The sequence below is a fragment of the Pistacia vera genome, unplaced genomic scaffold (genome assembly GCF_008641045.1).
Source record: "Pistacia vera cultivar Batoury unplaced genomic scaffold, PisVer_v2 Contig303, whole genome shotgun sequence".
Lineage (NCBI taxonomy): Eukaryota > Viridiplantae > Streptophyta > Magnoliopsida > Sapindales > Anacardiaceae > Pistacia > Pistacia vera.
In genome coordinates this window covers 47,629-61,893 of record NW_022196117.1, presented here as the reverse complement: position 1 = coordinate 61,893, position 14,265 = coordinate 47,629, and positions in this window count along the sequence as shown.

Genomic DNA, 14,265 nt, shown 5'->3' with positions numbered 1-14,265 from the left:
AAGAAGACGGTGAAATTTTTAGAGCATTGATAAAGATTACACTCTTTTGAGATTCTTCTCACCCTAATTTTAAAAAGAGTTGTTATTTTAAGGAGTAAACGAAGTTTGAATGACTATTCAACAAATTGTTTGTGTAGATGGTTTTGCAGAGTTACAGCTCTATACATAAAACTAAATGATCTACAGTTATTCTATTATTGTTGTCAGTCCCTTTTTATTTAATATTTATTATTATTAATTATTTTTTTCATTTCAATAGAATGTGAAAATGACACTTCGGTCTTTGTCAGTCAGCACCGTACATAAAAATGAATGATATATTGTTATTATATTATTTTTGTTAGTTCTTGGCAAGAAAATAATATATAAATAAATATAATATTTATATAAAATTGAACTTTGCAACCATCTGCTCTGCATTCTGTAGACCGAGAGAAGGCCATAATTTTTCAGAAACTTTTTGACTATGAACAGCGGCTCCTATTATCACAATAACTTTTTGCTTCGTTTATCTTGAATCTTGTGATGTTGTGAATGTCCCAAGTTAACATTAATGTTACTTAATATGGGGTTGTCAAATAATCCAAAAATAAAAAACAGACCGCTTAAGCGATCCAGTATATATAAGCCTTCGTCGCTTAAGCGATACCATCTTTCGCTTAAGCAATCATGTCCAAGGCAATAACAAAATCATCCTCAAGCACATGATTGCTTAGGCGATCTAGTGTATTTAGCCTTTGTCGCTTAAGTGATACCAGGCTTCGCTTAAGCAATCAAGGTAAAGGCAGAATGAAGATCATCCTTTTGTGCACGATCGCTTAAGCGATGTCATGACTCGCTTAAGCGATTCAGTGTATTTGTTAGTGTATGCCCTAGGAACCAATCGTGTCGTCGGTTCCAAGGCATTATGTTTTGTATATATATGTTAACGTATATATTTTGTATATACATTTTATCTTATCAATAGAAGAAAGTGTTCTTATTTCACATATAGTTTATTGCTTCATTTATATATATGTACTACATGTGAAATATCTGGATGACACAAATCTTTAAAAGATCAAAATCATCAAAGTATTCCCTGCATAGGTAATATTAATTGGGATAATATTACATAGTAGGCATGTTGAATGCCTCCGTAGAATTTCATGTAATGGTATCAGTGTGGGTGATTATAAAAGTTATATCACTAGGGCATTAGCATGGATAAGCGGTTAGTGAACTGTTTATCGAATATGGTCATTTATGATGAATCACATGGATATTTAAAATGTAGTCAATGTTTTATCATAAGATCGTACTAGTGTATTATTAATCCTTAGACCTGAGATATCACGGTTGGATTTTGCATAAATGCATATGGTTCATATGGTGTATAAACACGAGGCTAATCATGTCATGTGTTAATAAGCTGATTTGGCCATGTGTTGTTTATGTGTGAGGACAAGTGATAGTCAAGATGGGATCCGTTGACTTGATATAGATTGATATCAAGTTCCTAGACAAATTTCAAGATACATTGAAAAAAGGAAAATCTCTGGCCGGGGTATATAAAATTTTACTTGAAAGGTTGTTTCATGGTGACACGTTCCATATGTATTGATTGTCAATTTGATATAAAATTAAGATAAGGATTTTGACATACCATGAATCCATTCTTAATTGGGATTAAACAACGGAAAGATTTGATTATCAGCGCGTATGATTATAAAAGCGTTCGTTGGAGTATATTTTCATAAAAAACATATCGAAATAGACTATAATATTGGGCCCACGGCTAGGCCACAGTGAACCTATGAGGTCACCCATAAAAACTAAGGAGAATGGAGAATGGAGAAATAGCCAAAGAGAGTTGATTATCCAAGGTTGGCTAGCACCTACCAACGGTAATAAAGTTATTTATATTATTATCATTGAATTAGATTCAATGGAGGGTTATATTAGTTATTATGAATAATTTAAGAGTTAAATTGCTAATTGGAATTAAATGGAATTCCAATTCATAATTAATCATTTTCTTTATATTACATTGGATTTAATAATGGGTTGTAATTGTAAGCATATGAACAATTTAAGGGTTAAATTGTTATGTAAACAATTTAAGAGTTAAATTGTTAATTGTGATTAAATGTTAATCCAATGTTATTATTTAAAGAAGTTTAACAACTTCATAATAATTATGAAATTATTTACAACTCCAAAAATAATTATGGAATTGTTTAAGGAAGTCAAACAATTATTGAATTGTTTACAAGGCTACATATATAAAGAAAATGATATATCAATTTTAGGGTAGAGATCAAAATTTTTAAGGACCCTAAATGTTTCTCTTGGCCTAATTCTTCTTTTACCTTAGTGTGGATACTCTTTTGTTCAATTTCTCTTGAAATTAAAAGTCTCCAAGGTTGCTAAGGACTTAAGGTAACAAGTTATACCTTATTTGTTTTCAATTTGATTGAACTTTTTTTTTTGCAAAATATGAATATACATGTTATAGTATCACATGCATCATTCTCCATGTATTCCATCTTTTAGTATTTAGCCTTCGTCGCTTAAGCGATACCATACTTCGCTTAAGCGATTCAGTGTATTTAGCCTTCGTTGCTTAAGCGATACCATGCGTCGCTTAAGTGATCAAGTGAAAGGCAGAATCAAGATCATCCCTTCGTGTACGATCGCTTAAGCGATGTCATGTCTCGCTTAAGTGATCCAGTCTATTTAGCCTTCGTCGCTTAAGCGATACCAATCATCGCTTGTGCGATCATGTCCAAGGCAGTAACAAATTCATCCTCAACCGCATGATCGCTTAAGCGATGCCATGGCTCGCTTAAGCGATTTAGTGTATTTAGCCTTCGTCGCTTAAGCGATACCATACTTCGCTTAAGTGATCAAGTGAAAGGCAGAATCAAGATCATCCCCTCATGTACAATCGCTCAAGCGATGCCATGTCTTGCTTAAGCGATCTAGTCCATTTAGCCTTCGACGGTGATCATGTCCAAGGCAATAACAAAATCATTCTCAAGCGCATGATCGCTTAAGTGATTTTATTGCTTGCTTAAGCGATCTAGTGTATTTAGCCTTCGTCGCTTAAGCAATACCGTTGTTCACTTAAGCGATCAAGTGAAAGGCAAAATCAAGATCATCCCCTGGGCACGATCGCTTAAGCGATGTAATTTCTCGCTTAAGCGATCCAGTTTAGGAAACCTTCATCGCTTAAGCGATATACGTCATTGCTTAAGCGATCATGCCCAAAACATATTAATTATGTATTTTCTCATCAATTTGACAACCTATTTGCATCAACACATATTAACTCTGTATTTTCTCAATTTGACAACCTATTTGCATCAACACATTCATTTCATCTTTTCTCTTGAATTTGACAACCTATTTGCATCGACACATATTCATTCCATTTAACAACATCACTAAATAATAACTCAAAGTCAAAAAAGGGAAAGAAATACTAAATTGCTTTTTAAGAAATCTTAAATGTGTCAATTACATGAAAGTGCAACATTATACACATTAACTAAATGTCCTAAACCAACCCAAACTAACAGCAGCCTCAGTAGGCTCCATCCTCCCTCTTCATCATTGTCTTCAGCCACTTCCCCATCCTCCAAAGTTATCCAGCACACATTCAGCATCAGCAACAGCCTTTTCGTCTTCTTCTACAACACCCCTTCCAACAATATTAGTTTAATGCACCACAACCCAATTATCCAATTCAAGACAACCCAATTATCCATATAAGAAATGCAATTCACATAAACTACAAAACTCTAAGTCTAACTTCCATACCTGTTGATGACAACATCAACAATAGCTTGGATTGAATGCAACTGGCACACCCGACACCTTTTGACATAATTGATGCAGTCTTTGCTTAGTCTTGGCTAGTAGTATCCAAGATGAATTCTTTTACCTTTCCATCTTCCTTGACTCTAATCTTCCTCGCAATCGCCGGACTTTGGGGCTGCATTCAACGGTGTCTTCACAGTAGCCTAACATGTAAGAACTCCTGTATACTAGGATACTTATAAAAATACATAAAGTAAAATACATTTATATCAACAAAAATAGATGGGCCCAAAATTTTCTTTTATTAATTTTCTATTGTAAGTCACGGCCTCATCTTACCGGAGGCACGGTCGGGTGGAGTTCACAAAGCACCAATCCGCTCTTCGTGACTCTACTCATTCTCTCTTTATTCTTTCTCACTTGAATGTCACGGCCTCATCTTACCGGAGGCACGGCCGGGTGGAGTTCACAAAGCACCAACCCGCTCTTTGTGTTTTTCTCATTCTCTCTACTCTTAGAGTAGTTCATTCACAAAGTTTTCTACTCTTTTTCAAGCTACTTCTCAATGCACAATTTAGGTATAAGGATGGTTCATGCTTAAAATTTCTTACTTAAGGCACTTATGAAATGCACAAATGCAATGTTGCATCAAGATAGTCATTCTGCATAGGTCACACTCAAGAGGGCATAACTTGAGTTATACACATCGGATTGCTACGGTTTTGGTCTCGTTTTAAAGCTTAGAGACAGAGCTACAAATTTTATGTTTTTGTCTCAACCCAGTTCAATCTGTAAGATACCCAAAAATCACTTAGAAGGTCACAGCTGTGACATGACAGTTTTCACTTAGGCTTTTCATCAAACAATATGTGTGCATACATAAACTCTATTTTAACTATAATTCTACTTCTTTCTTAACCATCCAAAATTGGAGTTCAACTCCTTTAAATCATCACACATCCTGCAAAGAAAACACATTTCAAATATTCCTCTCAAATTCTTCTAAAGCTATCCATACTTCTATCAAATTTTATCAACACAATCCACCCTTCTCATGGTGGAAATCTCTCCATAAAATCAACATTAAACTCATTCATAAATCCATCAACTCATCATCAAACCATCACATACACTTCTCATATTCAAATATATCTAACAACAAGCATAATTCATCATCAATCTCATCTCAATTTCTCAATAACCATAACATATGCATAATTAAAGAAATCTCTACTCATTGAATTCTTAAACTTTAACTTGGGTTGGATTTTGAGTGGAATTTACTTACCTTATGCTTGAGTCTTCTCTACTACGCTCTTACTCTTGTTGGATTCAAAATTCCTAACCCTAAGCATAAACTTCATAAGAACCCAACTTTTCACAAATTAATCATAGTAAAGAGCATGAATTCTTACCTTTTGAAGTCTTGAATCAAAACCCTATTAAAAATCACTCAAAAGCCCTCAAAATCCTTGGAGGATTGAATGAAAATTTGCCAGAAAATGGGAGGAGTAGTGTGGCGGTGGAATGAAGGAAATAAGGGTTACAAACCCTTATCATCTTATTTTATAAACTCACTTTCCATTTTGCCCTTACATTTTTTTGGAAATTCCATCCTTGTCCCGTAGTCAATTACCATAATGCCCTCATTTTAGTATTCTTTATGAAATTCCACCTCTTTTCAATCCCCACTTTTTCAACTAATTTTGAGTGAAAAGACCATTTTACCCTTAAGAAGTTTAAGGCATTTTCTTCATATTTTCTTAAAAGAACTTAATAAAAATTAACTAAGGGCTATAAAACATAATTTAAATCATGTACTCCATGTGGGCGTTATATAACAGCCAAAAGGTTGATAATTTATGGCGTGCTTCACAATCCTAACAGCCAATCAGTAGAATCTGTATTAACATGAAAACAACCAAAATAAAAGAACTGGTAAGATTAGTGATCACAAGCATACCATCCGTGGTAACTAAGAGAAGATGGAACACATGGAGAATGATGCATGTGATAGTATAACAATTATATCATATTTTGCAAAAAAAAAAAATTCATCCAATTGAAAACAATAAGGTAAACTTGTTACCTTAAGTCCTTAGCAACTTGGAGACATTTAATTTCAAGAGAAATTGAACAAAAGAGATCCACCCTAAGGTAAAAGAAGAATTAGGCCAAGAGAAACATTAGGGTTTCTAGAAATTTTGATCTCTATCTCAAATTGTATATCATTTTTTTTTATATATGTAGCCTTGTAAACAATTCAATAATTGTTTTGGACTTCCTTAAACAATTCCATAATTATTTTGGAGTTGTAAATAATTCCATAATTATTATGAAGTTGTTAAACTTCTTTAAATAATAACATTGGATTAACATTTAATCACAATTAACAATTTAACTCTTAAATTGTTTACATAACAATATAACCCTTAGATTGTTCATATGCTTACAATTACAACCCATTGTTAAATTCAATTTAATATAAAGAAAACGATTAATTATGAATTGGAATTCCATTTAATTCCAATTAGCAATTTAACTCTTAAATTATTCATAATAACTAATATAACCCTCCATTGAATCTAATTCAATGATAATAATATAAATAATTTTATTACCATTGGTAGGTGCTAGCCAACCTTGGATAATCAACTCTCATTGGTTATTTCTCCATTCTCCTTAGTTTTTATGTGTGACCTCTTAGGTTCACTGTAGCCTCGCCGTGGGCCCAATATTATAGTCTATTCCGATATGTTTTGTCATAATTCTTTATGAACAAAACTTCCACCGATTATGGTAGGCATCTAGCAATGCTCCATAACCCCTAAGTCACAATGAAGATATACTCCAACAAACCCTTTTATAATCATACGCGCTGTATAATCAAATCCTTCCATTGTCTAATCGCAATTAAGAATGGATTCATGATATGTCAAAATCCTTACCTTAATTTTATATCAAATTGACAATCAATACATATGGAATGTGTCACCATGAATCAACCTTTCAGGTAACATTTTATATACTCCGGTCGGAGATTTCCCTTTTTCAATGTATCTTGACATTTGTCTAGGAACTTGATATCAGTTTATACCAAGTCAACGTATCCCATCTTGACTATCACTTGTCCTCACACATAAACAACACATGGCCAAATCGGCTTATTAATACATGACATGATTAGTCTTGTGTTCATACACCATATGAACCATATACGTTTATGCAGAATCCAATTGTGATATCTCAGGTCTAAGGATTAATAATACACTAGTACGATCTTATGATGAATCATTGACTACATTTTAAATATCCATGTGATTCATCATAAATGGCCATATTCGATAAACAGTTCACTAACCGCTTATCCATGCTAATGCCCTAGTGATGTAACTTTTATAATCACCCACACTAATACCATCACATGATATTCTATCGAGGTATTCAGCATGCCAACTATGTAATATTATTACCCAATTAATATTACCTATGTAGAGAATACTTTGATGATTTTGATCTTCTAAAGATTTATATCATCCGGATATTTCACATGTAATACATATATATAAATAAAGCAATAAACCACATGTGAAATAAGAACACTTTCTTCTATTGATAAGATAAAAATGTATATACAAAGTATATACATTAACATATATATACAAAACATAATGCCTTGGAACCGACGACACGATTGGTTCCTAGGGCATACACTAACAACTAATGGATCCATATAACCGCGAAAACACTCAACAACCAAGCACTCCTGAAAGTTACTTATTGTATCGTCATTCAAGTCGTCCATTGGGGTGTTGGTCATGTCGAACTTAAGAAATTTTAGTGCATATACCCTGCAATCAACACTACAATATGAGGAAGACATTACTATTACAATCAGCTTATAGAACAATTGTATTATGTAAGTTTTGTACAAAATTTACCTTGTGTCATTTGTTGGGATGGGAATGCACTTGTGTTGCCACTTTCGCTTCAGTGGTTCATCGCCCAAGTGCTGAAACATACCGCTCTCTCGCAACAGCTGCGAGAATAATGCACACAGTAGCTGTATCTCTTTCTCCAACAGCCTCTCTCGACAAATACTCGTGTTACAATCAAGGATCTATAGCAAGCCCTCCTCTAGTAGCCAGACGACAGTTATCCAATGTATATCCTTGATGTTGATGATGCAGTATACTCTTTCACGTTTGCCCAACTCTTGCCATATTTGGGCCTTTCCCCCCTCACATACTGCATCATCCTCTCATCAAATCGATAGCTAGCAAGGACATCGTCATACTTGTTAGGAAACGATCAACTCATGGCAGCATAAAACAAAAATTATTTACAACATAGATCGTTCCTTAGAACCAAGATCAGGGCACAAATTTACAGTTTATATAATAAATTAGAATCTGCAGAAAATTCAGTCTAGAGTTAAAGAATCATACGCACGTTTGGAGGCTCCTCCAACTTGTCTCTGAACGAATTTCGCTACCGACCTAAGGGTAGGATCGAACTAATGTAGTCCACACGAAGATAACCCCAAGGAACTAAAGAGGGATTTGCTAGATCCTCTTTAGCCTTAAGAACCAAGAAAATCAAATAATATTTGATTCAACCAGAAAGGCAATCTGGCGTGGGAAGAGAGAAAAGGGGGCTGGAATTTTTAGTCAAAATGATTGAATGAATTTTTTTTTTTTTTAATTCACAAAGTGTTGCACTTATATAGTCCACACTATGCCCTATTCCATCATGGAATAGGCTTGGGCACCAACCCAAACACCCCTTATATCCAAACAGCCCCCATTTAGATATTTTAATTTTAATTTTAATTTTAATTATCATTATCTCAATTAAATTAAATTAATACACACACACACACACACACACACACACACACACACATATATATATATATATTAACATTTAACAATAATGATAATTTATTTAAATATATGCGAACACATATTTAAACGTAATCTCACTTATTTAATTTTAATATCAAATTAAATAAAGGCTACAACTAGGGGTGAGCGCGGGTAGCGGGTAGAACCGGAACCGGAACCTACCCGGAACCGGTACTGTGTGGGTAGGTTCCGGTTACAATTTTTTGGAACCGATACTATGCGGTTCTGGTTTTGGTTCTTGTGTGTGGAGGAACCGGAACCGGAACCGGAACCTGTAAAAAGGGTACCCTGTTTGGAACCTGTAGGGGGTATCCAGTTTGAAACCGATTTTTGGAACCTGTTTTGGAACCTGTTTGGAACTTGTTTTGGAACCTGTTTTGGAACTTGTTTTGGAACCTGTTTGGAACCTATTTTGGAATCTGGACTACAATGAAATATTTGTTAAATGTGAATAATGGAGGGTTTTTTTTATTTTACATATAAAAAAATTTAAAATAGAAAAAGTTAAATTTTTAGAATAACCTAATTAAATAAATATACGAATACAATTATACTTATTACATATAAATTACACCGTATTAAAACTTTAGTATATTATAATACATTAATATTAAATTTTTAATTAATTAAGTGAATAATTGGAATTATGATCCAATTAAAAGTGTTTTACATTTTTAATGTTATTAAAAGAATTATTTTTGAATAAAATAGTATATTTGATTGAGTAATAATATATTTAGTTATTTACTTCAATTATCAAGTTCTAAGTATATCTATAATAAATTAGTAATTAATTAATTATATATGATAAATTGATAAACATTAATAAATTTAATTACTAGTTAAATATCATACTTAATCAATTATAACATTACATTATAGTTAAATGATTACTTAATTAATTATAATTTTATAACATTACTTAATTGATTTATAGTATAATTAATTATAGCATTACATTAATTGATTACTACTTAATTAATTGACTTATAAGTTATAACATAATTAAATAGTTAATTAATTGACTTATAATTAGAAATTAAATTAATTATAGCATTACGTTATAGATTTATAGTATAATTACTTAATCAATTATAACATTTTATTATAAACATTAGTACAAACTTAATTAAATGATTAAAAATTTAATTAATTATAATATTACATTAAAAATTTATAGTATGATTACTTAATAGTTAATTCACTATAACATTACATTATAGTATGATTATATAATTAATTATAACATTACATAATTAAATAATTACTTAATTGATTATGAGTTATGATATTATGTTTTAAACATTAGTAATTACTAATTTGCTACATAAACATTAGCACAATACTTAATTAAATGATAAGAAATTTAATTAATTATAACATTACCTTATAAACATTTCATTATAAACATTAATTAAACATTACATTATAGTTAAATAATTACTCAATTAAATTATAATATTATTATATTACATTATATATTATGATCACTTACTTAATTATAGCATTACATAGTTAAATGATTACATAATTACATAATTAGTTATGAATTTATAACATTACATTATAAACATTAGTAATTTACTAATTTACTATATTATTACATTACTTAATTAAACGATTAAAAATTTAATTAATTATAACATTACCTTATATATTTATAATATAATTACTTAATCAATTATAACATTCCATTATAAACATTAGTATATTAATCAAATGATTTGAAATTTAATTAATTATAATATTAAATTATAGATTTATAGTATGATTACTTAATTCATTATAACATTACATTATACTATTATAGTATGATCATATAATTAATATAACATTACATAATTAAATGATTACTTAATTGATTATGACATTATATTATAAACATTAGTAATTTACTAATTTACACAATACTTAATTAAATGATTAGAATTTTATTAATTATAACATTACATTATAAATTTATGGTATGATTACTTAATTAATTATAACATTATATTATAAACAATATTACAATACTTAATTAAATGATTAACAATTTAATTAATTATAATATTACATTATAATTAAACCCTAAACCCAAATAATATATTTGTTAGGGGTGTATTTGTAAACTTTTAAGGTATTTTTGTCATTTTTTAAACTAATAGGGGGGTAATAATTTTTTACAGGGTACCTCGGAAAGGAACCGGAACCTGCATTTTAGGTTCCGGTTCCCCCGAAAAATGGAGGGTACCCAGAATCGCTCACCCCTAGCTACAACCTTAGCAAATTTAATTGCACTGTGAGATTACCAAAATACCCTTTTGCCTAAAAAGACGAAAAAACGACCTTCTTATAAAATGGTTCTTAAATTATCTTCTATGTGTGTGATCCGCAGGTTCCTTATCATACTGGTAGTGTATAGTATTGCGATTAACACCAATTAATCGTCTTACTACACACAGATCAAGATTGGCCCCTAGCAAGGCATCATGGCCACCCGATAGATTCGGATTCAGCGAAGTAGCTACTTGTCAACGATATGGTTACTGTACAATCCAATTCTTTCATCATCCGTTATCTCAACGAGACCGAGGCATATAAATAATGTCAACCTCAGTTACTCTCGATATGTATGTATTCAGTTACTGGACTAATGACCGGAATTATAAACTGGATAGAGCAACAAGTCAATCCCATTGTGGCCACAGTTTTAGTGTCATGCCATTTACTGAATTGCGCTGTGAGATAACTTCCCCTTGTACCCGGGAGTGATGAATCCTCTATCGATCCACCATAGTCTTGATACACTCCTTTACGCAACCAATCACTACTGTATTGACAGCTCTGAATAGAACTGTGTTGGGCAAGGTGCTCCGGTGATCTCAAGTCTAAGGATCACATGCACAACCATTCGTTAAAAGAGTTACTCCATAGACACTGGGGTTACCATCCATATGAAATCCTTTGGTGGGTCAGTCCAGTGAGCTTGCCTACAGCAAGCACCTATGTGTTGCACTAGGTTGTCACCAAACAACCTTGACAAGTGAGATCAGTCACTACCTTTCGACAAGGTCGTTCAACACTATGATAGCCTTATCGTATTATCTGTGCCCTTACTTAAGAATAATACTAGGGCTACGAACATTTTTAGAATGGTCACCATATGTGCTCATAGGGTTCTCACTATCAAGATTTGAAACACTTGATACCCTTGTTACGATTCTACCCTTCTAAGGACATATATCAATACATACAATAATGATTTACGTGATATAGAATGAAATGCCTTTTATTGATCAATGAACATTATTACAAAGAGTCAATTCTACAATAATTGATTGGCTCTAGGGCACCTACTCTAACAATACTCATTTGCAGCCATTGTTTTTCGCTTGCCTCCTCTTGTGACTCCTCCGTCATTGGCCTTTTTCATTAACTTCTCATGTACGCTTACTAGGCTTTGGCTAAATGACACATCAGTTATGGCATAGTGCGGATAAAAATTATCACCCTCAGTGCTCTGTCGCAACCTTATAAGTGCTAAAACCTCATCAATGTGCTACATCAAAACAAAACAACATGATAAGTGTCATTAAATCAAAACAGATTACTTAAGTGATCACACAATACCTCATGGAAAACATAAGCAAACATAAGGCAAAATACGGGAAAATAACTCACCGAGTTGTCAACCTAGCGGCCCATTGTCAAAATTTGATCAAACCACTTCCGGGATAATCCTCAGTCTTGCACTTCATAACCACATCACTTTGTTCATCATTGTAATAGGCATAAAAGGAATTTTTTTCCTTCCTTATCTATTGCCCTAAACAAATCAAGCTTTAATTGCTTCACTACCCCACTTCCTCCTTGTTCCTCCGTATCAGCTTGCTTCACTTCCCCACTTCCTCCTTGTTCCTCGTATCAGCTGGTTTAGCTTCCCTATTTCCTCCAGCTTCCTCATTTTCTTTTGCAACTTTCCTTTTCTTTTCATACCTTAATTACACGAAAGGAGATGTCACAGGCTTGCTTTTTCGAGTCTCTCTTTTCTTAGGTTGAACTTCCTCTATTTCCAACAACACATCAACCTTCTCGTCCACCCTTTGCACACTCTCTTCCAATTTATCTACCTTTTTATCAACGATGCTGCTCAACATGTCAAACTTGTCACTCAACAATCAAACTTGTCACTCAACAAGTCAAACTTGTTGTGTAGACTGTTTATGAGGTTAACCAACTTAGATTGAGGATGCGTAGGCAAATCGGTACTTGGTGGCAAACTGACACTTGGTGTACCAGTTTGCCAATTAGAAGGAGGCGTACGAACCGGAGCCTCCATGTCTTCCTCCTCATCCATAGCCACATGCTCAACAAGCGGTCCTTCCACTACAATCAAATGTGTGACTCCTTCTAAGTCCTACATTAGGCAGTTTATCTTCTCATAAAAAACATTGTCCAACGGTTTGAATGATGTAACATAATCCATCACTAATTCAGCCCTAGCAGGAGTGATGAACGGATGGACCACTCCCTGCAAAAAGAAAAAAAAATCAATCAAATTTACAAAAACCATTTAATCTATTACATATTCAAAACACAAATCCTTTAATGTTACCCGAACTAGTCGAATTTCCATGTCAATTTTCTCATAGTCCCAATGGGCGCTCTTCTTGGTATGCCACCGTAACATCCTAGGAAATTGTGGTGCCTCATCCGAAGTCTTCATCTCCCCCTCGCCTTAGTAAGGACATGGACGACCTCATATATCCAAGCCTACATTGTAAAATATCAGAATTATAACACATATGATACAAAAAAATTAACTAAAACCTATTAATATTTACTTGCATTGCCCAAGGGAAGCCAAGTAAATTGTTTGTGCTGGCTTTTCGCTTTTTGGCATATTGGCGATATTTAATAGCCGTGTCTTTTCCTTTCAGGGAATCGATGGTTAACTTAAATGATAACCTTCCCCACAGATAAGAATAAAAGAAGTCCTCATTACTTGCATATCGTACCCAATTCTGGTTTACGGCTTTTGTTGAGTCAGAAGCCATCAAAACTGAATGCACGAACCATACCAAGCACATTCGAAACTTCTTTAAAGAGCTGTACTGATTTCCTTCCGCTTCTAACCTATCCTCTAAATCATGACCCATAATTGACTGTTGCCCTGCGAACACCTTTCTAACAAACGTTCGGCAACCTTGGTATTCTTTACCCTTTCTTCAACTTCTATGTCTGGAAATGGCCCACAATTTAGGCCCGTCATTAAGTAGAATTCCATCATCCCAAATCGAATCGGCTTTCCATCAACGAAAAACCACATTACATTCTTCTTTTTGCATTTAACAGCGTGCACCCTGCCCTTAGAAGGCCTTACTCCAATTATCTCCTAACCCCACAAAATGACCAAAACATAAGTTTCTAAATCGCTTCATCCCTTTCTGATGCCCACCTAGAATGTCCTTAATTTTCTCAAACACTTGCCAATTAGACCTAATGGTAACCCTTGTCGGGAAGTATGGCACAACATCATTTACAACCTCAAGCCCATAATCCTTATAACTTA